The sequence below is a fragment of the Rousettus aegyptiacus genome, unplaced genomic scaffold (assembly GCF_014176215.1).
Source record: "Rousettus aegyptiacus isolate mRouAeg1 unplaced genomic scaffold, mRouAeg1.p scaffold_m13_p_2, whole genome shotgun sequence".
NCBI classification, from domain to species: domain Eukaryota; kingdom Metazoa; phylum Chordata; class Mammalia; order Chiroptera; family Pteropodidae; genus Rousettus; species Rousettus aegyptiacus.
The window spans coordinates 173,323,453-173,348,464 of record NW_023416295.1 but is presented as its reverse complement, the minus strand read 5'-3'; the positions used below and the strand labels follow the sequence as shown (position 1 = coordinate 173,348,464).

At 47.7% G+C, this 25,012-nt stretch overlaps 1 protein-coding gene across 2 annotated transcripts in view; it reads left to right on the top strand.

Annotated features, from left to right (window-relative positions):
- The window catches only part of PACSIN2 (protein kinase C and casein kinase substrate in neurons 2), a 96,422-nt gene that overhangs the window by 12,710 nt on the left and 58,700 nt on the right, over positions 1-25,012 (top strand). The window contains exon 1 of one of the 2 annotated variants that reach the window (XM_016135778.2): positions 20,424-21,970. The exons of the other annotated variant lie outside the window; for it this stretch is intronic. The gene's annotated coding sequence lies outside the window, so the exon portion shown is untranslated. Of the gene's footprint in view, positions 1-20,423; positions 21,971-25,012 lie in introns of those variants that run through there. 2 annotated transcript variants of the gene reach the window in all.

Below are 25,012 nucleotides of genomic sequence, written 5' to 3'. Positions count from 1 at the left end.
CCAGTGTGCAGAGAAACGTCCTGAAAAGTTGCTTTAAAAAACTTTGTATCCTCCGTAGAGGGTGGAATGAAACAGCGTTTGTGATCTTGACTCAGCCCCTGACATAGCAGAATCATTATTCTGACTGCGAGTTTGCAAGCTGGCATCCTGCTGGCATCCTGCTGGCATCAACAGCTGCTGGTGTGTTAAATATTTACATCGAATAACTTTATAGCTCTGTTTCCTTATAAGGTTCGCCACAGCTTGTGTAAAACGCAAGGCTGCACCTTCGGAGTTACTCTGACACGTGACTAAATGGACGTTTCTGTGCAGCGAACTCCCATACGGAGGACCGGGGTGGTCTGTGGCTCAGCGTCCGGTCAGTCTTCCGTGGTGGTTGGGTCGGGAGAAGCCCCAAGGCTGGAAGTTCTCCTGTCTTTATGTGAGCAAGGGCGGTGGTCAGAAGGCCCGAGAGAGAGTCTGGGAGGCATTCTATATGGAGCTTCCAGTCCTAGGGGGCAAGGCAGGATTGGGGGCGTCTAGGTTTGAAGCCCAATAAGATGGCTAAGATTAAGGACGTGAGGATGAGGTGGCTGACGAGAGAGAACCTGTAGGGTTTCTGAGTGGGGTGGCTTGGGGAAGGCAGCTGTGTGGCTTCTTCCCCTGGCTGCAGGGCTGTGGCACTAGGGGTGGGTGTACCACACAGGACTTCTGTCCTGGGCCCTTTTCCAATGTGACTCTCTCCATGGGGTGGGGAATCTGAGAGGACAAGGGTTTTGCCTACCTGAGACCTGTGCCTCCCTATCTAGACCATACACAGTGACAGAGACCCCGGAATTCCCTGTCCCAGTCACCCCCTAGCTGCTCATGTACAGGACCTTTGTAAGCCTCTTCCCTGGCTGCAGCCCACTGGGGTGGATCATGTCACTGTTTGCGAGGCTGAGGTGGCCACGCAGTGGCTGTGTGTGTGGATGGAGCTTAGGAGTACAGGCTGGAGTGTCCCCGTGAGTGCATGTGGGGGTCTTTGTGGTACAGGGTGCTGCTCTAGATTCATTGTATATTTGGTTTCTCGAAACAACAAACTCCGTGCTTGCTTATTGAGCGTGCTTTTCCCGTGCTCTGCCTGCTCAGGGCACCCTGCAGAGCTTGGCAGGGTACCGCCCTGTCTGACAGCTGGGGCTTGTGGAGGGGGGTTCCAGAGCAGACCTGGCCCCTGCCCAGTTGTTCTCACCACTAAACCAGCCGCAGGGGAGCAGGACCACTTGCACTGTTGCCTTTTTACAGAGTCTCTTTCTAGGGCTTGGCTGATTGAGGTCTTTTGAATTTTGTTGGCGTCTGGCACAGCGTCAGAAGGGTTCTGTCGTGGTCTTTGTTAGAGCTCACGTTTTATTTCGCTTTAGCTCCACCGATGTCAGCCTGAAAGATCCCCGGTGAGCGGTTTACCGTTGACGTATGGAACCTTCTTTGTAGCCAAGTACAGATACTCCGGCTCCAGGGCGGACCTGTTCTTTAGGTCGCGTCTTCAGCAAAGCAGCGCTCCAGGCACGTTCTTCTCGGGACTTGTCCTCAGGAGGGGAGGGACGTTGTGTCAGGCCACTGCCGCAGCTGCCGTGTCCCACAGTACATGTGCCTGTCCTGGGCGCTGCTGGCGCTGGCTGCTGTCCCTCCAGGAGGTGCTGCAGGTTGCTGATGGAGACCGCAGGGGGACGGCCTGAGGAGTGTGGAGGCTTCGGCGGTGTCCCCGGCCCAGAGGGTCACAAAAGCTGGTCTGAGATGGTGTTCTCACCAATGCGAGAAAAATGACAGTGTAATCTTCTGTCTTTCTTGGGAAGGACTCTCTTTTATTATAAAATTGTGACCTTTTAGTTTTAAAATGTCATTTTAGTGTTGGTGATAAAAGCCGGTAGTTTTGAAAGAGTATTCTTTCTTGACAAAATGAAAAGTTAGCGGCCTTATATAATTTTTCTCCAAAATTTTAAACGGTTTTATTGAGTGTGATTAACAGACAATAAATTGCACATATTTAAAGTGTACAATTTGGTAAGTTTTGTCATATGAATACACCCGTTAAACCATCACCACAATCAAGATAAGGAACATACCCGTCATGCCCAGAAGTTTCCCCAAGCTACTTTCTAGTCCCTCCCTCCCGCCTCTCTGCTCCCAGGCAGCTGCCGGTCTGCTTTCCATCACTGTACTTTTAGAATTTTACATAAATGGGGTCATACAGCCTATGCATTTTTCAGTCTGGCTTCCTTCACTCAGCAATGTTATTTCGAGAGTCACCCATGTGATAGCACATATCGCTATTTCATTCTTTTTAATCCAGAGTATGGCTGTGCCGCACACACGTGTGGTTCGTTTATCCATTGCCCTCTGGATGGACATTTGGGCTATTCGATTGGGGACTATTACACATAGAGCTGTTATGAACATTTGCGTACAAGTCTTTGTAGAGACATACGCTTTCACTTCTCTTGAGTAAATTCTGGAGCGGGCGATATAATAATGTTCATGTTAACGAAGCCGTGTTGCATTCCCACCAGCAGTGTGTGAGAATTCGTTTCCCTACGTCTTCACCAGTGCTTGGTATGGTCAGTCTTTTTAATTTTTGCCATTCTGGTAGGTCTGTAATGATGTCTCATTGTGGTTTTTATTTGCATCTCCCTAATGACTGATGTAGAGCAAGCATCCTTTTGTGTGCTTATTTACTGTCAGTATATCTACTTTTTGGTGAACTATCCAAATCATTTGTTCATTTAAAAAATTGAGTTTATATTTTTTATTATAGATGCTCCTTCACTTACTACGGGGTTATGTCCCAATTAACACGTCTTAAGTTGAAAACATACAATGTCCATAATGCATTCAAGACCCCTAATCTATACTGCGCATCATGGCTCGGCCCGGCCCACCTTGAAGTGCTCAGGACATGTGCATCTGCCTGTGGTCGGGCAGAACCTCCCGCACCGCGAATGCGCTCTAGAGCTTGGGGATTCGGCCTCGTGACCGCGTGGCCAGTTGGGAGCTGAGGCTGGTGCCCCCGCCCAGCATCTCTGGGGAGCATCGCTAGCTCGGCAACAAGGTCAAAATTCAAAGTACAGTTTCCACTGGATGTGTGTCTCCTTCACACCATTGTAAAGTCGAAAAATTGTAAGTCGAAGTGGCGTAAGGCAGGGACTATCTGTACTTAGGTTTGAGATTTCTTTGTATATTCTGCATGTAAATCTTTTATCAAATAGGTGATTTGCAAATATTTTCCCTCAGTCTTTTCATTCTCTTAACACTGCCTTTTGAGGAGCAGAAGTTTAAAAAGTTTCATGGTCAATTTGTTCTACGGTTTGTGCTTTTTTTGGTTGGTGTCATAGCTAAAATCTTTGCTTAATCCCAGGTCACAAATGTTTTCTCATTTCCTTATAGAAGTTTTATAGTTTTAGGCTCTACGTATAGGTCTGTGGTCCATTTCGGGTTATTTTTGTGTATGGCGTAAGGTGAAGATCGAGGTTTATTTTTCCGCCTATGGATATCCAGTTGTTTCAGCTCTATTTGTTGAAAAGTCCCCCAGATTTGGGGGGAAGTTTTTTAGTTAGCGAAACCCAAAGGTTTGGGAATTACGGTTCAGGCACATAGCCCTCTTCTGTTTCGTGACTGTTTGCTGTTCTCGTTAGCGTTGCACAGCCCGGCCTTTTCTTTATTGCACATGCGTCTTAAACCTTGTGATGGCCGAGGTGCTGTTGCTAAACAGCGTGTGGGAAAGGGGCTGGGAGATGCTGCCGGACTTCTTTGTGGTCTGTCCCTCTATTCTGTGGCTTCAAGGACTTTCTGGTGGCTGGGTTCTGGGCAGTGTCTCACTTCCAGAGGTGACTGTGGAGGCCTGCCAGGTACAGAGAGGTAAGGGGACAATAAGCCTTCTGTGTCTGGGTGGGTGGGGTGTGGCCCAGGCTGGGGATGTGGCTGCATCTGAGGAAGGTGGGAGGGGCCGTTGCCACCTGCGTGGGTGGCAGCGGTGTGACCTGCCGTCAGACCGAGGGAGCGTCGCTGCACGCTGGGCCCAGCTTCGTGACTGTGTGTGCAGGGCGTGGGTGTTTTTTGTTTCGTTCTTCAGTCACAGTGGGGTCTGAGCCCCTCTGGCTTTGTACCGCTGCAGAGCTGCTTCACAGAGGCCCTAGGGTCTTCGTTGGATTTTGGACCTTGGGCCGTCGGCCTTGACTCATGCCGCTGGCACTAGCATGACTAGTACTGTCACGAGCACCCAACAGCAGCGGAGCTTTCCTCCGCTCGAAGCCCTTTGCATGTGTCACCCGTTCAGTCCTCACAACCCTGTGGGGTGGCCGCAGCCCATTTTACAGGTGAGGGAACCGAGGCACGGAGAAGGCCAGAGGTAAGAAGTGTTTGGGCCACGCCCTCCATACTGAATGTTGGAGGAGGAGTTGGGTTTGTCATGTTTTACTAACTCTTCTGAGCCAAAATAGGAGGACTGGTTTAGGCGATTGTCATCTGAGTTTTCATTTCCTTATCGGTAGTGGGAACAGTTGGGCTGTTTGATCAGATTAACACTCTTCAGTAGCTCCCTGCTGCCCTCGCAGTAAAATGCAAGCTTGGATCGGGCCCTTGCTTCCTCTTTCAACTTCACCTCTTCTTCTCTCCTCAGATGCGCTTTCTCGTCACCTCTGCCGTAAATGCCCGTTCTGCCGTCTTTGCTCGCCGAGCTCCTGCTCGTCCTTTAAAACTCAGCTCTCGTTTCACCCCGTGTCCCTCTGCCCCCCGTGGCATCCTGCCTCTGGGGCCGCAGGGTGCAAGGCCCACACCTGTCCCAGGGCTCCTCGCATAAGGTACGATTGGCTGACCACCTGCTGTTCCTCTTGCTCCGGGCTGGGAGCCAGGTGGGGTGGGGGACAGGGACTGTCTTTTATGTTGGAATCCACAGTCCACATAATTGGATGTAAACGTTTGTGCGATGAACAAACATGGCGCGAATACTGTGAGGAGCCTCAGTTCTCGCGTTGCTGGTTTGTGTTTGTCTGTGGCTACGGGCACCCAGGGCTTCATGGGGAAAATGATATTGATGCATTTAAAAAGCATCATTCAGTGATTCCTTGAAATCCCTAGCAAGGCTTACATAGATCGTTTTTTCCTCTGGGAGAATGAATTTTCTATTTTGTTTATAAAAAAACATACTATTTCTTTGACCATCTTTCAGATCACAGATTTAAGTTCTTACATTCCTTCCCCCCCCAAATGTGTGTGACGCCATTGTAATTTTTATGGTAAGCTCAATACATAAGTTGAGTTTTTGAAAATGTTTCTTTGGAATGCTGGGGTGAGCATGGATTAGAATGAATCAAGTGTCATTTGGTGTCTTTTTGAAAGAGAAGGGTTTGACGAGAAGCGTTAATAAAACTGCTTACTACAGAGAACTATCTAGAAATATTTTGCTGCATTTCACTGTAGTCCATCGTTTACTCCTGAGCAGTTGTAGTCCAAGGAGCATTTAGATTTTTGGCCAGTGGACCCTGAGGCTAGAGTCTTATGGGTTGTTGAGATACGTATGGACCATTGCATTAAATTTCCAGTTCATTTCATAATGTTTTTTCCCTTTCGTTAGTAGGAGTCAGGATTAGTAAATTGCATCTGTCTTTTATATCTGGGGGTGATTTTGGTCCATTCCTGCTCTTGGCATACGCCTGCCTTCTGAACGTGGTGCCAGTAGGGGGTGTGTAGTAGTTGTCCCTGAGCTCAGCGGGTGGTCTTGAACCACCCTTGTAGGTGGCCAGCGAAGGCCCTGAGGGGGAAAGCTGGCTGTGGTTAGGGTTGTTTGCGGTGGACTTCTTCTCTGTGGCGTGCTCACCGGTCCATGTGACAACAGTAGTGATCAGTGTTCCAGCACCTACCATGCGACGGCATCGTGATGTCCGACTCACTGTGCTGCTGCAGGCCAACGCTGTCATCACCTCTGTATACAAAGAAAGCAGAGGCTCAGAGAGGAAGTTAGGCCATTTGTTTAGGGTCACACAGCTAGTAAGTGCAGAGCCAGGATTGGAAGCCACATCTGTCCCGTGTCCCGTGGGGCCAGTAGGTATGCCACACCTTTGGGCTGCTTGGCGCAGCCCCTTCGCTCAGTGTCCAGTGGTCTGTGCCAGGCTGAGCACTTGGCCTCCGCTCACACAGCTCTGCAGTGGGGTGTCAGTGGTGATGTCTGTCCGATGTTTTTCTGAGTGCGGCGATGTGCACGGCTCCGTCCTGGTCGGTGTTGGGGGAGAGATGCGGACACATCCCAGCCACAGGAAATGTCTTCTCATTAACTAAGCACTGAGGGGGTGGTGGACTCCACAGCTGTCAGAGTGGTGTGAGGGGAGAGGGCTCTGGGCACAGACGGGGGTTGGTAGTCAGGGAAGGCTTCGTGGAGGAAGTGGAGATGTGCGTCTCTCTCTGTGTGTATAATTTGGACACAGAGAGGCCCCGGGGGAGCACGGCTGGAAAAGGGAGGGGCGCCAGGGTCCTTCTTTCTAATTTCGTTTCACCACGTGAGCGCTGTGCAGGGTTTGTTCTCGCCGTGCTTCGGTGGGGCGGCCGCCAGCCTTCCCTCGGTCGCAGGGCGTGTGCCGGGCTCGCTGGCCTCCCGGTGGCCGAGCCGCGGCGTACGCCGGGGCGTCACTTTGCTTCATCCTATCGCCTTTGCTTCTCCCCTGGGCAGAGTCTCTCCTCGCTGGCTCTCATTGTCCTCTTCTGAGTCTCCCGGTCTTCTTTCCGTGCTTCTTCTCCCTTGTCTAATGCTTTCTTTTTTGGTATTAATTCCAGAAAAAGAGAAATCAGCTTCGGGTTGCTCAATCAAGACTACAGAGCCAGGGACTTGTCGATTTTGAAATTAAAGCTCGTGCTTCCTGCCTCTGGACATGCGGTGGGCCTGACCCCGAGGCTCTGTCAGGAGACCTTGACGGGTCCTTCGTGCTGGTGGTGTGGGGGATGAAGACGGGCAGCCCGCGCTCTGTGTGAACTGTGGTGGACGTCAGTCCTGCGGCCTGTGGGGGGGGGTTGCGGTGTGGGTGCAGGTGGGTGGAGTTGCTTCGTGGTCATAGGGCCGTGGAGTCTGGGGCGAGAACATGGTTTTCCACAGACATTTCTGGGTGGGGATGGGGTGAGGGCACTTTTCACATTTCAAACTCAGCTCGTTTCTCCAGAATAGGATGCAGAGGCAGACACCGGTTAAAACCAGCTGAAGCTGGGTGACAGACGTGCGTGTATGTGGGGGGGCGGGTAAGTGGCGACAGCCGGGGAGCTGCTCATCGTGCTGTTCCCTTGACCGAGGGGGGCCCTTCTGAGGTGTTAGCCGAGGGCTGGAGGATGGTGTGGCCGCGCGGGGCTGCTGGTTAGTGAAGGGCGACCCTGCTGAGCCCTAGAACGGGTCTGGATGTGAAGGGGAGTGAAGCTGGGGGGACCGGAGGCGGGGACCACCTCGGGGCCTCCAGGCGCTCTCATCTGCTGGTCCTGGCGTGAGGAGCAGCCCCGGGGAGCCAGCCCACCTGAGAGGCATGCTCCTGAAAGGAGAGTCCCCCTCTCTGGTCACCTGGTCGCCACACATTTCCCGGTCTCGTTTTCATAGGAAGCAGCCGGATTTCTGACCTTTGGTCACCAAACAGAACAAAGAAACCAACATAAATCCATCTCTGGGGCTTAATTTTGATTAAGAAGAATGAAGTATCAGCTCCACGTTTGTTTTCCAGCCACCTACCCCCCACCCCCCCCTCTTTTTTGGGGGCAAGCAGTGGCCTCTTTTGAAGTAGTCAGTCACCACCACTTAGCTCTGCAGTCTCGTCGTTATTAAATCGGCGGCATTGTCGATGTGCCAGCGGGAGGCCCGTGTGTCTGTCGCGTCTGTCTGTCGTGGGAGCTGCTGCGCCCTGCTCTGGGTTCAGTTCATCTCGTGACGGTCAAATAGGTCGAAGCCTTGCAACCTTTTGGCACCAGCGAAGTAAGAGAAATTTAATTTCCGTTTCCTCTCGTTTGCTTTGCTCCTTATTCCCAGATGCTCCGAAGCACCGAGTGCAGGGAGTGGTTTTTCTACTTGGAGCCATGATTTCATCAGGCGTCTCTAAACAGCTGTCCTAGGTTAGGCACAGAGGTCACAGTCACCAGGCTTTTGTCCCTGGCAGGTGGGTTTGCACTTCATCTGCAGATTCAGTTTGGAGAGAGGAGCCAGCAGGAGGAGGGAGCAGAGTTTTATTAGGTTAGCATGTCAGCCTCAGAGTACCTGCAGGGAAGCCCGGGGCTTTTTCTTTTGGAAATTGAGAATTCTGAATTAGGTACTTTTCTTTAAGCAAATTCTGCAGCTGCTCTGTTTTCCCCGCTGGCAGGGAAGAACATTCTAACGCCCCGCTAAGGCCCGTGCCCCTCAGCCTGAGCGCAGCTCACTCAGCTGAGTGTTACTCTAGCTTATTTGCCATGAGGTGGCGCCGTCCCAGTACTTGACGTGACACCTGACCAGTGGTCACTCAGCATTTGTCTCGTGGGACTGGGACTGGACAGCAGTGAGACAGCTAACAAAGTTGGATAAAGCAAGAATCATAATACACAATGCATAGTTTAGGCATTTTATTTTTAACTCAAAAAATCCGTGTATCTCATGTGGCAGCCTTTTATTTACCTTTTCCTTTGAATTTGCTGATCAGAACTGTCAGCCGTTTTCTTGCATAAACCACACCTATTGTTTAGTGTGTTTGATATTTGGTTTTTGCTTAAAGAGGATTGAGAACTTAGATGCATGAAGCAACCTGAGTTGCTAAATCCTAGATTTTAACAAAATTTCACTCAATCCTTTATACTTGTCTTACCTGTCTTACACCTATTATTTAGTTAGGATTTTTACAAAGTTTAAAAAATTTTAGCAGCTTATAGTTTTCATAGAAACAACTGTGTATTTATAGGTTTATATAGTTAACTGTGTGTATATGTGTAAATACATATATATGTATGTCTATGTAAATTTGTGCCTACATGTGTATGTTTATAAATATATAAACATATGTACAATTGGGAGAAATAGATTTAGGAAAAACAATTGTTTAGCACCCCGGGCAGTGTGTGGGTCTGTTTGCCACATTTCACTATGCCAAGGGGGGTCCTTTAGCAAATTAGACAGCGATTCTGCTGTCGGGAAGCCTCCAGCCTAGTGGGGGCGATATCTGTGTTCCAGTAACTATAACACAAGGTAAGAAGTGGCAGACGCCTTCAGAGAGAGCAGGTACTCCCAGCAGGAAGGGATCAGAGAAGCCATGGAGGAGCATGTATTTGACCTGGGCCATTCATTTCTTTCTGTGTGTAGTTGAATGTTTTTCTCTGGGTAGAGGTGTAAAAGATGTCAGCATCGCTGAGCCTCGGGCAGTGGTCGGAACACCCGACGGGTCTCTGAAGCCTCTGTGTACATGTCAGTCTTTCATAGAGGTGCGGGCTCCTGGCTAAGCTTTGTAGTTTTATCGTCTGCATTCTGCTGCAGGCGACTGGTCAAGAGGGACAGTGTTCCGTTCAGTCAGGAAGCAGCGGGCCACACACGGCTGTGTGGTCTTAAGCTAACCTGGGCATAAAAGGACCTCCTTGGAAGATGGTAGGTGGGTGGCCTCAAGACTCAGAGGGAACCCGAACAGGAGCCGGGGGAGGGACAGTTGTTTCACAGGGGTGAGGGGGCTCCCCGAACCCCAGTCGGAATGCTGTTATGAGCAAGAGGAATGGCTGGTGGGCAAGGAGCAGCCCGCTCAGAAATGCTTAGTAGCGCGCCCCGTGCAAGGGGTGATGCATGGGCCGAGGCCAGGATGCACCTTGCGAGTGTACTTTGCGTGTATCTCCAGTGAGTCCGCCTGGACTTCTAGAGGCTGAAGAGCAGAGCACATCACTCGCAGGACCTCAGGAAACACTGCAATTCAGAGGAATGTAAGAAATGATGCCAGCGCGCCTCCCCAAGCTTGCTGTCCCTGTGAGCACAGGAGCAGAGCCAAGTTCTGGCCCGTGTGGGTGGAGAAATGTCATCTGGGAGCCAGGAGCCTAGCCTTGCAGTCAGCTACATGGAGGGCACACTCTGCCACCAACTTGATGGGGACCTTGGGTTCTTCTTTCTCTCCGTGTGAACAGAACCTGTTTGCAATATTCTTTGTTAGATTTCTCAAAGTTACGGTTATTGCTTTTGTTACCATGTGCTCAGGCCAAGTGAAACAAAAAGATGGATACCCAGCAAAGTGGTGATAAACTTCCGGCCCAACACCTCGAGATGGTGCAGCAGAGCCTTCCATAGCTTTCCCAGGCTCTCACAAGCATCGGTGCGTGTTTTAGTCAAAGGAAGAGCATTCTGCAGGCATCACTCAGCAACTTGCTGTTTTCACTTCCCTTGGCTACAGACTCCTGATTCGAAACTCTGGGAATACAGATCTAACAGAGTGCCGTGCATGTCGTAGGTGTTCGTTGTTGAATGAATGACGAGTGCTGTACTCTAGAGGACCTTCCCGGTCAGTAGTTTTTGGTAGTTGCCCCAGATTCAGCCGCTTCAGGCTTTCGGAGGACATTCTGAGACCAGCAGTGGATGAATGCATGCTTTGCTGGGCACGTCCACCTGTAGCACGTTTGGTGTCCTTGCTCGTCGGACGGCTGAAATAGTACCCATTGTTCTTGCAGTTTATGTCTTCCTGAGTACTTTTGAAATTGAGCATCGTTTCACATGTTTATTGGCCATTCGTATTCTTCCCTGAATTCTATATCCATGTTCTTTGCCTATTTTTTTCCTCCTATTAGGTTGTTTTTCTTTTCAGTTTTAGGAGTTCTTTGTACGTCAGGCTATAAATCCTTTGTATGTATTGCAAGTATGTCCCCCTGGATTTTGTTTCTGTAATTTGTTTTTATTTTGTTTAGGTGTCTTTTCCCACTAAATTTAAACATTTTAAGTAGTCAAATATGTCTGTCTCTTTCTGTATAGTGTTTAGGTTTCCTGTTCTATCCACGGTCTAGAGGAGACTATAGATCAGTTTCCTGTGTGTGTGTGCGCACGCGCGCGCACACATATGCAGATATATGTTTATATATATATATATTTGCAACATTTCCAAATAAAGTTATTCGAATACAGTAGTATATTAAAAGTTAATTAATTCTCTATGACCAAGTAAGGTTTGTTCCAGAAGTACAAGGACAGCCTAACGTGAAGAATTATGTCAGCTGGAGGAAGTTCTGGCTCAGGGCTTAGAGCATAGTGTGTCCTAGTCCTGCCATCTGCTCACTCTGACTGAGGTCACGTTATTTAATATTCCTGAGCTTTAATCTCATCTGTACGATTAGCAGGACAAGACTAGTCCCACCGTCCAGGGTTGATGTGAGGACCGAATGGGATAATGCCCTGAGGGGGTTAGAGCAGGGCTTGGTGTGTAGTCAGTGCTTAGCTAATGCCACGATTAACAATTTGCTACATGAAATTAGTAGATTAATAGGAAAACCTATGTCGACATATATGAACAGATGTTTGAAAGGCGTATAGTAAAATTCTGCAGCTAATCCTAATAAAAATCTAAGTAAAATGATCATAGAAGGAATCTACATAAATGTAGACATATGTACCGGAACCCAGCAACAAGTGCTTTATGTGGCCACTTCATTAGGCTCCAGGCATGGCAGGGATGCCTGTATGGAACACTGTCCCCCCACATCTGAACCCCCAGAGGATCCTATGGACAGGCTCGTGGGGAAAGGGGCCAGAGGAGCGGCTGCGGCAGTGTGTGTCCAGCCCAAGCTGGTCCTGTGTTTCCTTTTAGCTGTCTGGAGCGTGTGACCACCAGTCCCTGAGGCCTGCACTTCCCAGCAGGCTTTTCACCAGGCCGGGGTGGCTCCAGGTCTCACCCTGCAGGAACCTGGAGTGAATTCCTGGGGTTGGGTGGGGAAGAGGATTGTCAAAGCAACAAGCCACCTCAAACTGGCCAGGGGAGCAGTTTCGTGGTAGCACTGGTAACGAAATGACACCTGAGAGTGCTGAGGGTCAGCAACAGGCAGGTGAATCTGGCAGGTGCTGGCGGCTGTGTTCGCTTTGTGAGGAATTAGCCCAGTCGTAATTTCTAACCTCCCTTCCTCTTCCACATGCAAAATAAATGTACCAGTGTCCTCGAAATGAGAGGGGAGGGAAGGCCCGAATGCTCCGAACGCGGGAGGGCTGCGGGTCGGAGCGGGCCTTCCAGCCTGGCCAGGGGAGCCTTTTTCTTTGCAGTGGGGTTTGGGGGAATCTCAGCATAGGCCGGCTTTTGGCCTGGCATTTGGTGAACACATGTTTCTTCCTGTGTCTTTTCCTATGGCATTTTACTTGGCTACCTCTAGTTTAGAAATGTTTTATTAGATAATTTAAAATTCATGTAAACGATGGGCGATGGCCGTGTAGGTTTTTGAAGCATAATTATAAACACCTCAAAGCCAGCCTCCCAGCTTGACACCATCGTGCACCACAGAGAAGCTCCCAGTGGGCTCGTCCTGCCTGGGGTAGGGTGTTCCAGGACGTTTTATCGTTCTCACATTCCTTGCTTTTTTTCTTTTTTTAAAAAAGAATACTTACATACATACATACATATATATATATATATATATATATGTATGTCTGTAGCTAATATATTCAGTTTTTGTTTCTGAGCTTTATAAAAAGGGAATCAAGTAATCCGCCAATTGCTTTTTTCCTTCGTTTTTACTGCATGTGTTTTATTAGTCAGGGTTCTCCGCTAGGATGTGTGTGTATATAGAGAAAGTGATTTATTTGTAGGAACTGGCTCACGTGATATGGATACCGGCAAGGCGAATCCGCAGTAACGGCCAGCAGGCTGGGGCCCTGGGAGAGCCAATAGTGCAGTTCCGGTCTGGGCCCAGGGCCGGCAGCTAAGCACGCCAGGAGAGTTGGTGGTGCAGGTGAAGGTCGAAGGGCGGCAGTGGAGAATTCCCTCTTCTGGGGGGAGGGTTGGGTTTTTTTGTTCTGTTCAGACCTTCAACTGATTGGATCCCCTCCCCCAAACACACATTATGGAGGGCAATCTACTTAACCAATTAAAACGTTAATCTTATCCACAAACACCCTTGGCGAAACACCCAGAGTAATGATTGACCTAATATTTGGGCACTTTGGAGCCCGGTCACGTTGACACATAAAATTAACCATCACGTGCCAAGACCGCACGTTGTCTTCCTCCTGCCGGCAGATGCCGGCTGCTTCCGTTTGTTGACCATCGTGGGCACTGAGGCGCTGAGCCCTCTACGCGGGCCTCTGGTGCACTCACTCCTTTAGGCTTTACTCGGAGGAGCAGGCTCGCTGGCTCCGGGGGTCGTGCGTGCAACACGCAGAAATGTCACGCTCAAGCGGTCATGCCAGTGTACTCTCCCATCTGCCCTGGGTGCAAGTTCCATCGCCCACATCCTCCCACACACTGCCTATTGTCACATTTCTTTATTGTACCCATCTAGTGGTTGTTGTCAAATGTTCTGTTCAGTTCCGTTCACCTAGCAAACTAGGACTCGTTCACTCACCACAATGTCCCCCTTAGACCCAGCGCTGCATGGAAGTAGCTCACGGCATGTTGAGGTTTTAAGGAACCTGCACATGGGGCATGAGATTGCTGGTCTGAGGGCGGGCAGCTCCTGCCGCTTTTAGAGAGGCCTGACTCTTCCTGGAACTGAGGTCTCTTTACAGAAATGGTTCATAAAATCCCAGACTTTAGGGAATGAATTGTGTGGAGCACCCAGGAATCACATCCCTTTTCTTTGCCATGTGAAATGTCGCATAATTGGGAAAGCCAGCTGCAGGGGATGAAACGCCTCCCCCTGGAGGATGAGGCGCGGGAAAGGTAGGCTTCAGTTGATAGCCGCTTGTTCTGGGGTTTATTCAGGATGAGGGATTTTATAAAAGCCCCATGGGCAAGGGGTGCCCACCACCTCCCTGAGTGTTGTGGTCCCAACTACCCTACAGCTGAGGGGTGACCGACTGTACCCTACAGCCATGGGGCAACCGTACCCTACAGCTGAGGGGTGACCGTACTCTACAGCCGTGGGGCGCTCAGCAGCCTTTCCACTGCCGTGGTGTTATCTGCCTGGGTTCAAAATTCAAAGGAACTCAGTTTATTCTTTCATTATAAAATTAATTCATGCACTTTGTGAAATACAAATACAAATATTCAAAAGAAGAAAATCACTGTTGACACTTTGACGCGCACTTTTCCAGGTGGTTTTATTGACGCATGTGACAGATGTGATTTTTAAAAACGAATGGATCCATACTGTTTAAACTGTTTTGTAACCTGTCCATCTTTAGTTTGTTTCACACATGGGAGATACATGTCCCTCATCTATAGTACTTCTTAAGCCAGGTCACCTATCATAAGTGCAAAGTGACCATTGCCAGGCTGAGCCAGGTTGCTCGCGGCCTGTCCGCAGCAGCCCCTGACCGTCCAAGCCGCAGCCCGAGAGTCGTTCTGGACTTGGCACTCTGTGGCGCTCAGCCCAGCCGGCCTCTTGGCAAAGTCCCCCCTTCATTTTCCTTCACAAGCCCGTCTGAGCCAGCCCCATCCTTATTTAGACTTTGCCCTTTGGGGTCACAGTGCCCTCTGACAGTCACTTCTGTTCAGATTGTTGTGGCATCGAGTCATTGATTTTCTGACATTTAAGAATCGCCTGTCCTCTGAATGCTGCTGCCAGCTAAGTATGCGTCCTCCTGTGTTTGTCATACCCTTGGGCCCCTTGGGCTCTTCCATGACTTGAGTTGTGAATAGCATTATCGGGAGCTTCCAGTTCTGTCATTAGGAGATGATCACAGTGGCCGCCATTTAATAACACACTGTGTGTATGTTTTCTCGCTTAATCTTCGCGACCCCTGAGATGGTTGCTGAGATCACGTCACAGGTAGTGGAACCGGATGCTTAGAAATCTGCCAGGGTCGAGCCTCCCCTCACTGTTGTCCCTCTCAGCCCTGCTTTTCCCTTGCAGGTGTTGGTAGAGGGTCCTGTAGGGGACCAGTCTCTAACAGTTACTGGCCCGTTCCTCACACAGCGGGAGCTCATCCCGTGCTGAAGTGCAACTGGGAACATTGTATTAAAAGATTGTTTAAGAACAGTAGACTTTAATTTTAAATGGTAAAAGTAAAAGAACATAATATTTGTAAATTGAGGTACACATTTAAGTTTGTAGTTGGTATTCTATTTATAATCATCTCCATATTTCAAACCAAAAATAGAAGCTTTCAGAGGTTGGAGACCATGTCTTCTAAATTGAATTTAAATAAGACTCAACAGTGTCTACAGGATTTAGATTTATTTATTAAGCACCTAATATTTACTTATTACATGCCAAATTGAAGTATAGTATTGAAAATTTTTGATAGGGGTTCAAATGTTTCTTACTTCTTGGCACATAGAAGTTCTTGATTCTTGCCCATCTTCCTCATTTTATTTTTCCCTGGCACTGGTCCAAAAATGGAGGAGAAAGGACAAGATGACGGTGGCGTTCTGGAATGCTTGGGATCACGATTTCATTTATTTTCATATTTATAGCTTTCCCGGTTTCACAGAGGATTTGAGTTGGTTGTTTGAGTCTACAAAGAAAAAAAAGGGGGCAGAACAGAATTTTCCCTTTGTCATCCCCAAAGCAACAACAATAAAAATGGGTGTTTACTTCTGATAAGGACCTTGGAGGTAACCTAGAGCCCTCCCACGCATCGTGGCATGCATATGCGGCCAGGATGGGCTCTGCTCTCAGAGGGTACCGGGTGCAGCAGCTCTGTGCACTGCCACCGCTGTGTGACTGTGGGCAGGCCACTTCTTCCTGAGCTAAGTTTTTCATCTGAAAAATATGGACAGTACACCCACTCTTTAGGGTTATCACTGTGTGTAAAGATCCTGGCAAGTACGTATAAAATCATAAAATAATATCTAATTTTATTAACTGTTTGCAGAGTTTCTAAACACCAGGTCCTGATGACATTTTTGTTGCCACTTAGCCAAAATATCAATAATAGTTGTTCTTTTACAAAGCTAAAGATATTAAGTTTGAGACTTTTTGCTTATTCTGAGTTGTATGACTTGTTTTTTAGTGTTCAAATATCTTTTATTATTAAAATGATTTTGAAATGAAATAATGGGAAGTGGTTAGTTTTTATTTTTTAATGTCCTCAGTGGTCAAAATAAAGTTTGTGGCATTGTATTGGGCACTTCTCCTGCCCGTAATAAAAGACATTGGTCTGTAAAGTTGGGAGCTTCCATCTGGCCTCCTGCTGGCCCTTGGGGGAGGAGGAAGCCACAGCTGGAGAGAGGAGGCGACAGCCAGAGGTGCACAGTGACACACCTTCTTTACCAGACTCAGCTCAGTGCCCAGCTTTCCTGGGGACTTTCCCCATATCTCTTCCCAGTCCCCCCCCCCCCCCCAATCCCTGCCTGCCTTCCACATTCCCTGTTTAGGTCTGTTATATGGCACTTGTGTTGTGTGATCCTCTGGCTGCTTATGTGTCTGTCCTACTAGACTCTAAAGACAAGTGTGGTGCATCGTTTAGCTTGTGACTCCCGGAGCCCAGCACAGAGGGTGCATACAGATCAACGAGGGGAAATCACACAGCACCCCTCCGCTGAGACATTAACACAGCCTATCTCTAACTTTATTCCTGGAAGTACCCACAGCTCGCCGCAAACCGTGCTCACCACTCCTTTCTGAATTCATTGTTTCTGGGATCATTGTTCATCTTCAGTATGTGGCCCAAAGAAGGCTCAGGCTGTTTCCAGGACTCTGGGGGCTGTGTGACATCTTCATCACCAAGACATGTGTTAGAGGTTCAAGTGTTACTTTTCACAATGGCTTTTTATAAAATGCACAAGAAAAAAAATTAGCTTTTTTTTTTTTTTTTTTTTTTTTTTACATTGGTGCATTGGAGGTTTTCTCAAGTGGGCTTTCCGCTTTGGTCTGGCTTCATTTTTTTTTGTTTGAAGCTTTGGACAAATGCCAGAAAAGCAAAGAAGCTTATATAAAGGGTTTTAACTTTTTTTTTGCTTTGCCAAAGATAGACCTGGTCCTTAGCTCAGCTTGTCCTGGCACCTTCTTCTTTGATAGAGAATGTTAGAAATTTGGCTTGATTTATTCCTTTTTATGTATATATGTGGGTAAAAGCAAGATGGCTCTATTTATGGCTTGGTTCATGAGAAATACGAAAGGCTAACAAGTAGGATTTGAACATAGCTACGACCCTGTCCCCCAAAGCCCCCCCCTTCCCGTGCCAAAAAAAAAATTGACCTATCATATCGGAATGTTTTTATATAACCTACTTAGGAATATGGTAGGTTTCTAGAATTTAAGATTTACTTATCATTTGAAGACAAAGAAAAGCCGATACCTGTAATTATCGTATTAGATCTTGCGTGTTTACTGACGGTTGAGCAGGCGGTGAAACCTGTCCCTGCAAGCCGCCATTGCTCCGTGGCCGCCTGGCGTTGTCATGCTCTCTTCCACGGCAGTGGGGAGAGCCGAGTTAACCTGGTTAGAGAGCGGACCGTTCCAGCTCCTCAGAATTGCTCGTGTATGTCGGAAGATCAGTTATTCTAAGGGCCGAGACCCACTCAGTGGGTCTCACTCGGTGTTAACATTACACAGAAGTCCTTTCGGCCTTTGCACCTTGCAGTGCGTTCTGGGTGATTGGGGGAGCTGGGAGTGCGAGTCCTGTTATTCAAGGTCTGCAGAGGGTTCCCCTTTCCCCAGGACTTGAGGAGGGCCGAGGGAGCAAACAAACCAAGGCCAGGGAGTCACCTGTTCATCAAAGTCCTTGAATAGTTTGGCTTCTCAGAACAACTCCATTCTAGTTCCCCCATGTCTTCTTGGTCCTTGCCTGTCTGGTGATGGGGAGGTGGGCACTCCTCATGGCATAAAGCCTTGTGACCAAAGGGACACTTCTTGGGTTTTTGCGTGACTTCTGCCCTCCCTGCCACCGGTGGACCTCCCAGCTCTGCGTTTAGGGCTTGCGAAGATCAGAGACATCTGAACCATGAAGCCCGTCTAGCGTGCGGCTGCCAGGTACTCCCACCTCTCATCCGGGCACCTGTCCCTGAGTCGTCCGGCTTTTCCCTCGCCCTGGCCTGGCTCAGCGGTTGGCTTTAGCTCAGCGGGGAGGGCCGAAGCCCAGAGCTATGGTTCACACTGTTTTCTTAACAACCCGATTACCTTGTGCCCTTAACCTCTTTAGGAGTCACCTTGTAAGAGGCGGTGGCTGCTCAGGTGGGGAAAGGATTGGGGGGAGAGAGGAGTGATAGCTAAAGAGTGCGGGGTTTCTTTTCGAGGTGATGAAAATGTCCTAAAATTGACTCAGGTGATGGTCACACATCTGTGGATACACTAAGAACCATTGAATTTTACATGTTAATTGGCTGAATTGTATGGTGTGTGAATTACATTTCAATAAAGCTGGTCTTTAAAAAGCGTGGTATTAGAGCAAGGACAGACCAGTAGAGGAATGGAGGAAAAATCACGTCATAGAAATTCTCTTTTTCTCCGCATAGGACACGACCTGTGCCAGGCGCTCTTAATTTCCCTCAGGGCTAGTTCCATGGGAGTCGTAGAGTATGAGGGGAGGAGGATGGGCTTTAAAGTCTCCGGCGGACCTGAGTTGGAACCCTGTCCTGCCGTTATTCTGGGTCACGGTGGGCAGGTTGCTTAACTCCTCTGGTGGGTTCCCTTGTGTCAATGGGGCTCGTAGCGCTTACGGAGTTGTTAAAGAGAGCTTAGAAAAGGCAGCCATTTTCACCATGTGACAACTGTGTAACGAAGGTATCAGATGGGAGAGGCAGCCTGGTCAGCTCTCCTGACAGCTGTGATTTCTGCCAGGTTAATGACTGTTCCCTGGACTGTCCCCCTTCCCCCTGGTCTCGCCCGACGGACGTCGAGACTCCAGCAGTCTTCAGCTAAAATACTGGACTCTGTTCCTGAAATCTTTTCTGCCTTAATCCACACGGTTCGAGTAGGTCGGTGGCAAGCTCTTCGAGAAGCAGCTCGTGTCCCCTCCTCAGGAAGCCGTCCCCGGCCCCCCTGCCACCCTGGGCCGTCGCTCCCTTTGCCGCATGCCTCGGCCCGTGGTTCCAGCACTTATCAGCTCACGCGTTGTTTTTTATTCGTACCTCTGCCCTGCCCGTAATCCGGGGCAGGGACGCCGGGGCCCTCAGTGCTCTGCCTGGCACCGATGTTTGTTGAATGAATGCCCGGCGGTTCCAAGTCTGCTGCCGGAAGCCGGACTGGAACCAGAAAAACCAGCCGAGGCACCGCATGCTGGACTTAGCAGGTGGGTTTCCCTGGAGCAGTGTGTTTTCCCAGTGCCTCAGGACTGCAGGAGCCAGTCTTGTCCTCTGCCACCGGCGAGGTGGGCGAGGTTATGGGGGGGAGAGGAGGGTGCCCTGGGCGGCTCTGGAAGGCTCGTCTCACGACTTCATACACAGTCTCACTGCCGTCTGCGTTCTTGTTTTAGTTCAAATAAAACTTTTACTAAGGTCTGGTCATGATGTTTCAGAGAGGCCCAGACGGACAGACAGTGTGTGGTGGTTGACAGCCAGACTCCGGAGGCTGACCGCCTGGGTGCGAGTGGCTGCCCCACGCATCAGCTGTGGCTCGCCCGCTGGGCACGTAACGTGACCTCTCCGTTACCTCAGTCCCCTCACCTGGAAAATGGAGGCCGCAGTAGCGCTTACCTCCATGGGGCGAGTCTCGTGATCCACCATACGTAAAGTAAGCACTCTAAATGGTTATTGATCAGCCTGTTGGATTAAAAAAAAAAAAATGAATGAGGATCTTGGACAAATGAAATGAATACGTCTCCCTTGCTGTGAGTGCTGTAACTGTCCCCTCCCATAATCCAGAGCCCCGAGTGGGGCCTGGGGTGAAGAAGAGTTTCCTGTCAAGCCAGCGGATGAAGGCATTATTCTTTCTTAGTGGAAGAGAATACTCCCAGAAAGGGCTTTTGCGATCGTATTTTTCTGCAGCTTAAATTTAGTTAAAATGCTTTGCAAGGTAACTGCCAGACCATTAGTTTTAGAAAGCCCCGTGTATTGTGGTCAAGGACGGTAAAAATCAGTCGCTGGAAACAGTAATTGACCTATGGCTCAGCCTTTTCCAGCCAGGGTGTCTGTCGCTGGACAAAATGACCGCTAGGGCCATTAGGCCCTCAGCTCCTGATCCTGTCTGTCCCACAGCAGACCCTGGGATGAAGTGGGGGGCCTCTGTGCTGCTGGTCGAGTGTGGCCGGCCCGCTACTCCTGTGTGCGCCCCTCCCTCTGTGTAGGAGGAGCTGATTTCACTGGGCTGGCTGCAGAGTACAGTGACAGTGCGAGCTGAATTGGGTCGACTTCTCTGTTTTTTCAGGGGGGAGGGCGGGAAGGGAGGAAGGTGGTATAATAATCTTCCACGTAGTGTTAATTATTATTATTTCTCTATGTCAAGTAATCAAGCCTGTGTTACTATGGTCTTTGCTTTCTTGATGTTTTTCCATGAATGAATTTCTAAACACATGATTTTAGAAAGATTTTTAACTTATTCTGTGTTACAAGGTCAGACTAGGTGGCTGTTTTTAACAACATTTTGAAAGAATATAGGTAGTAAGGACACGGCTGGATCGTACGGCCACTTAGCGTTATCCCCCGTTCCCCTCTCAATCTGTTCCTTGGTCAACTGCATGTTTGCCCTTGGCCGCAGACTCCCCCTCAGGCCCATCTTGCAAGGAGGATGCCGGCTGGCCCTCTTCAGGCCACCGCTGTCCCAGCTTGCCGTGGCAGTTGGGGGTGGACATGTATTTTCTGGGAGGACACTTTTGGGAAGCTGAGCCCTTGAAATATTTGTTTCTTGTCTGTTTTTGCAGGTTAGCTTCAATATCTGCTCTTGTAGTATTTATATTTTTGATATTATCACATATGTTTTTCAAACACTTTTTACTGAGTTATACATACATTAAAGAACACATTTTATAAGTATCAATGCATTTTTACAAACACAGCACACTTGTAAGAACTCAGGAAACAGAGCACTGCTCTGAAGTGCTCGCGGGACCCCTTCCCGCCCTGTCCCTTGCCGCCCTGTCCCTTCCTGGGCTTCAAGCAGCAGATTAGCTGTGCCTCCTCTTTGCTTTGTCTAAGGGAAGTATACAGCATGTATTCTTGGGGACACGTACATTCTAAGTGAGGAGATGTAGGATCTCTTCCTCACCCAAAAGTACATTATTCTTTTTCTTTCACTTTCAATTCTTTGTAAAACTCTAGGAAGTAAGGTGTTTTGTGTTTGGTTTTTACTTCTAGGTGGTCACACTTGCGTGTTTAGGTACCCCAGTTCTTAGGAGGCAGTCGTGCTGTGGGGACTGGGGTGCCCTGCCTGTCTCAAGCAGCGAGCCTGCTTCCCCTGCGTCTCCCCCTAACAAGGGGATCAGTTTTGGTATGTGGGGGTAGGAGTTGCGTTTTACATATGGGGACAATGTGAGACTATCTCATGCAAGTAAGTCCCTGTCACGTTAACTCCTGTGAGTCTTGGCTCCTTAGATACCGAGCATGTCTTTTTTTCTCCTAAGTAGAAGGATCGCGAATACAAGAAAAGATTCTAAGACTATCACATATGGTGTAAGTTAGTGTGTGTCCTACAGTTGATTTGGGGGGGGGAGTCATATGACTTTTGTCCTTAGACCTCATCTCTCTGATTTTCCATGGAATACAGAGGTTTCTATTTGGCCACTTTCTGAAAAGAAAGCTCTTCTGTGCTGGTCCCAGAAGGCCCTGCGCAGCGGTCTGAGAACCTGGTGCCTGCAGGGCGAACGCAGCAGTGTAGGGGACTGGACTTATCTCTGCTGCAAGCCATCGGCAGCCAACAGGAAATGATGAAATGCACTGGGAGAATTCAGCTGGGAGCCGGAGGTCAGACATACCAGCAGGGTCGGAAGGAGGCAGGTACGGAAGCTGATCTGCAAAGCCAGGCAGTCGGAGCTGGCATCTGACAGAAAAACGTGAGTGTGCTATTGAAGGCGTACATTTCCTTTAAAGTAGACCTTTTTGAAAGTAGAATTTTCATTGATTTTGTTTGTTTTTTTCCCTGAGTGATCGCTTTAACAGAAATCTCACCTTTTCAGCACACCTAGTTTTAGAGCTTCCTGAAGGAAATGTTCAGGCAGTTTGGTATTAACCGAACAGTGTGGAATGTTTTATCTAAAATGCCTTGAGAAAATGTCAGAGTAAGTGATTTTCTCAGTGTATAGATTTTGGCCTAAACAAATGAAGAATTATGCTTTATAGTTTTCACTCTGGTTTCAGAACATATGTGCATGCTTCGTTTCAGAATAGATGGACGCAATTAGAACCTTTGGCATATTTTAGACTAGCTTACATATTTCTAGCTGTGTTTTTTCTTACTGGGTTGTAGCTAAATGAGTTACTTAAGTTAACTGTTAATAGAAGGTTGTTTTTTTTCCCCCTACTTTCAGGCATTATGGTTATTACATGCTGCCATTTCCTTTCTTAACAGCCAGTCTAATCTACAAACACATAAGTGGGACTTGTGAGAGAAATGAACAGAGTAGCTTTTCCATTTGACCTGCTGCCTCGGGACCGTCTGTAATTAATCGTGCTTGCTCCAAACCCCCTCTGCCTTTCTGGCTTTTATTTCTCTTCTCAGCTGGACCCTGGACTCTTGTCCCTATCTGACTGCTGTCACTAGACACTTTGTTTTTATTAGATAGCGAAATGTAAAAGTTTTTTTTTATTGTTTCAATAACTGAGCAGGCTTATATATTTGTTTCTTATCATGGACGTAATAATCTGGAATTGAAAAATTGTAGCCCTTTTCCCTTCCTCTTTATTTATGTAGTACTGTCATTCTTTTTTTAAAAATCCCGATAACTCGAGTGACCCATCACTAAGTGAATATGTGTCTGTTGGATTACCTGCCGCTGTGACCATTAGGAAGACGGTGTCCCCTTCTGTTCTCCAGAAAGTGCCACACTGCTACAGTCCCTGCCACGTAGAGAAGCATATTTTCTTGTTAGGTCGTTACCTAGTGTGATTTGTGTATTTCTAATACTTTTAGGGTGGCATATTTTCTTATTCTCTGGGAATTCCCCAAATATATAATATTTCTCTCAGACCTTAATCAGGTCCATCAGTTTTGCTCTTGTTCCTGTAACTCTGAATATCTCCTTACATCCTTTCTTTTTCATTCTACACTGTCTAACTGAATTCTAGATGAACTTTAAATGCTGCATTTATGAGAATAATAAAGAGGTATATAACTCCAAACCGAAGCATGTCTTGCAGGTCTGAGATTTATGCCAGAAGGAAGAATGAGTCTCTCTTTTTTCCCTTTCTTTGTATACACTGTCAGTTTTCTAACAGTTTTCCCCAGCTACGTAATTCTTTATTATTCATTTGGTGGCATAATTAAAAAGAGGGAAGGGGACATGTTATTTAGAGTTGTGATGGCTCTTGGTGTGGATATAGGCAGGCCCCAGCATTTTTTTTTAAATAAAAGAAGTAAGACCAAGAGGTGAAATGCCTTGTCGACTTGTCCAAGGTCACACAGCTTGTTGGTGGCTGAGACTGTAGACCTCAGGTCTCCTGTTCTGGGTCATTAGCTTTTCCTTTATTTGCTTTCTCCACATAGTATCTCAAGATTAATAGGGCTTAGTTAAGAATGGCCTTTTTTCTTCTAATGAGTCCATTTTCATTCATTTCATTTTCAAATACTCAGCTTCTATTTAATAATTTTCTTAAGTGGCACAGGTCCGCATTGAATTACCTCAAACTCAAAAAGCATTGACGTTTCTCCCTCTGGAAGATTTTTCTTTAAAATAAGAATTTCTATTTTATAAAGTTTTTCTTCTCCCCTAAACTAGGTCTTACTCAGTTGTTATTGTTATTAGCGAACATCATTATGTGATTATCTGCAAATGAGAAATCCAAACTTAATAAAATCACAACTAATAAAAGTAGACAAAAGTAGTCCATTCTTTGAAAGAGAATTCAGGATGTGAAAGGAAAACCCGAACTCTTCGGGGGACATTTATGGAGCCCATTGGGCGTACTGACAACTCTAAGTCTTGCTAGCTCTTAGTCTAGACGTTGGAAAGGAAAGGCTTATAAAATAATACATTATGATACAAATAAAACGGGAAATGATTTAAATTTATAAACAAATGGAGTTTACCCACAGCTTTCCAGAATCAAATAAAAAAAGTCCCTCCTAAAAATAAAATAGTCCCTCCTAAAAACTGAATTTGAATCTTTCTGAAATTCGAGTATAGGAATTAGATGCAAACAGAGGCCTGCTGAGAACAGTGGGCGACTGTTCTGAGACCTTGATGTGGTGCCCACCGTCTGTCCAGTCACCTCAGAGTGCCGTGGGGGAGGTCCATGAAGGAGCACTTATTTGTGTTTTCCTAAGTATTTGGAGTATATATGCCTTGAAGAATTTCTAAATCAAATATACCATTTTCATAAATATTTTAATTGTACTCGAAATTATGGTTCATTGCTTTATACCTCTTTGAAGTCATAGAGCCCGAGAGCGGGGTGGGATACACGAGCAGTGTTTCCGTGCAGTAGGTTGGAGCTGCGCCGCTCCGCCTGGTGCTCTGGCCCGCACTGTTGTCGTCATCCTCTGAGAAGCTGCTGCTTTAGCTGGCGAACCGGAGGACCACATCCGGGGCCAAAGGAAGGCGAGGGGCCCGCTCCAGGGAGAGGAGGCTCACTCACTGCTCCCACAATTCAGTCACCTTTGTTCCCCGATTACGTCCTTACCGTTCTGTTTTCTGTACATGCTAAGTATAGGATGTTGTAACTAGCTTCCTTTTCTTAATATATAATTGGCCCTCTTAACATATATTTATGCGTAAATACATTGTGGGGGCTGAAAGAATAATTTTCCTTTCACCTTCTAAGTTCTTCTAGCTGGGCTAATAATCAAATTAACAGAGACAGATTAACAGGATAAAATCACATTTTTTAATATACCACATAGAGAATTCACGTAAGCATGAAAATCCCGAAGACAGTGA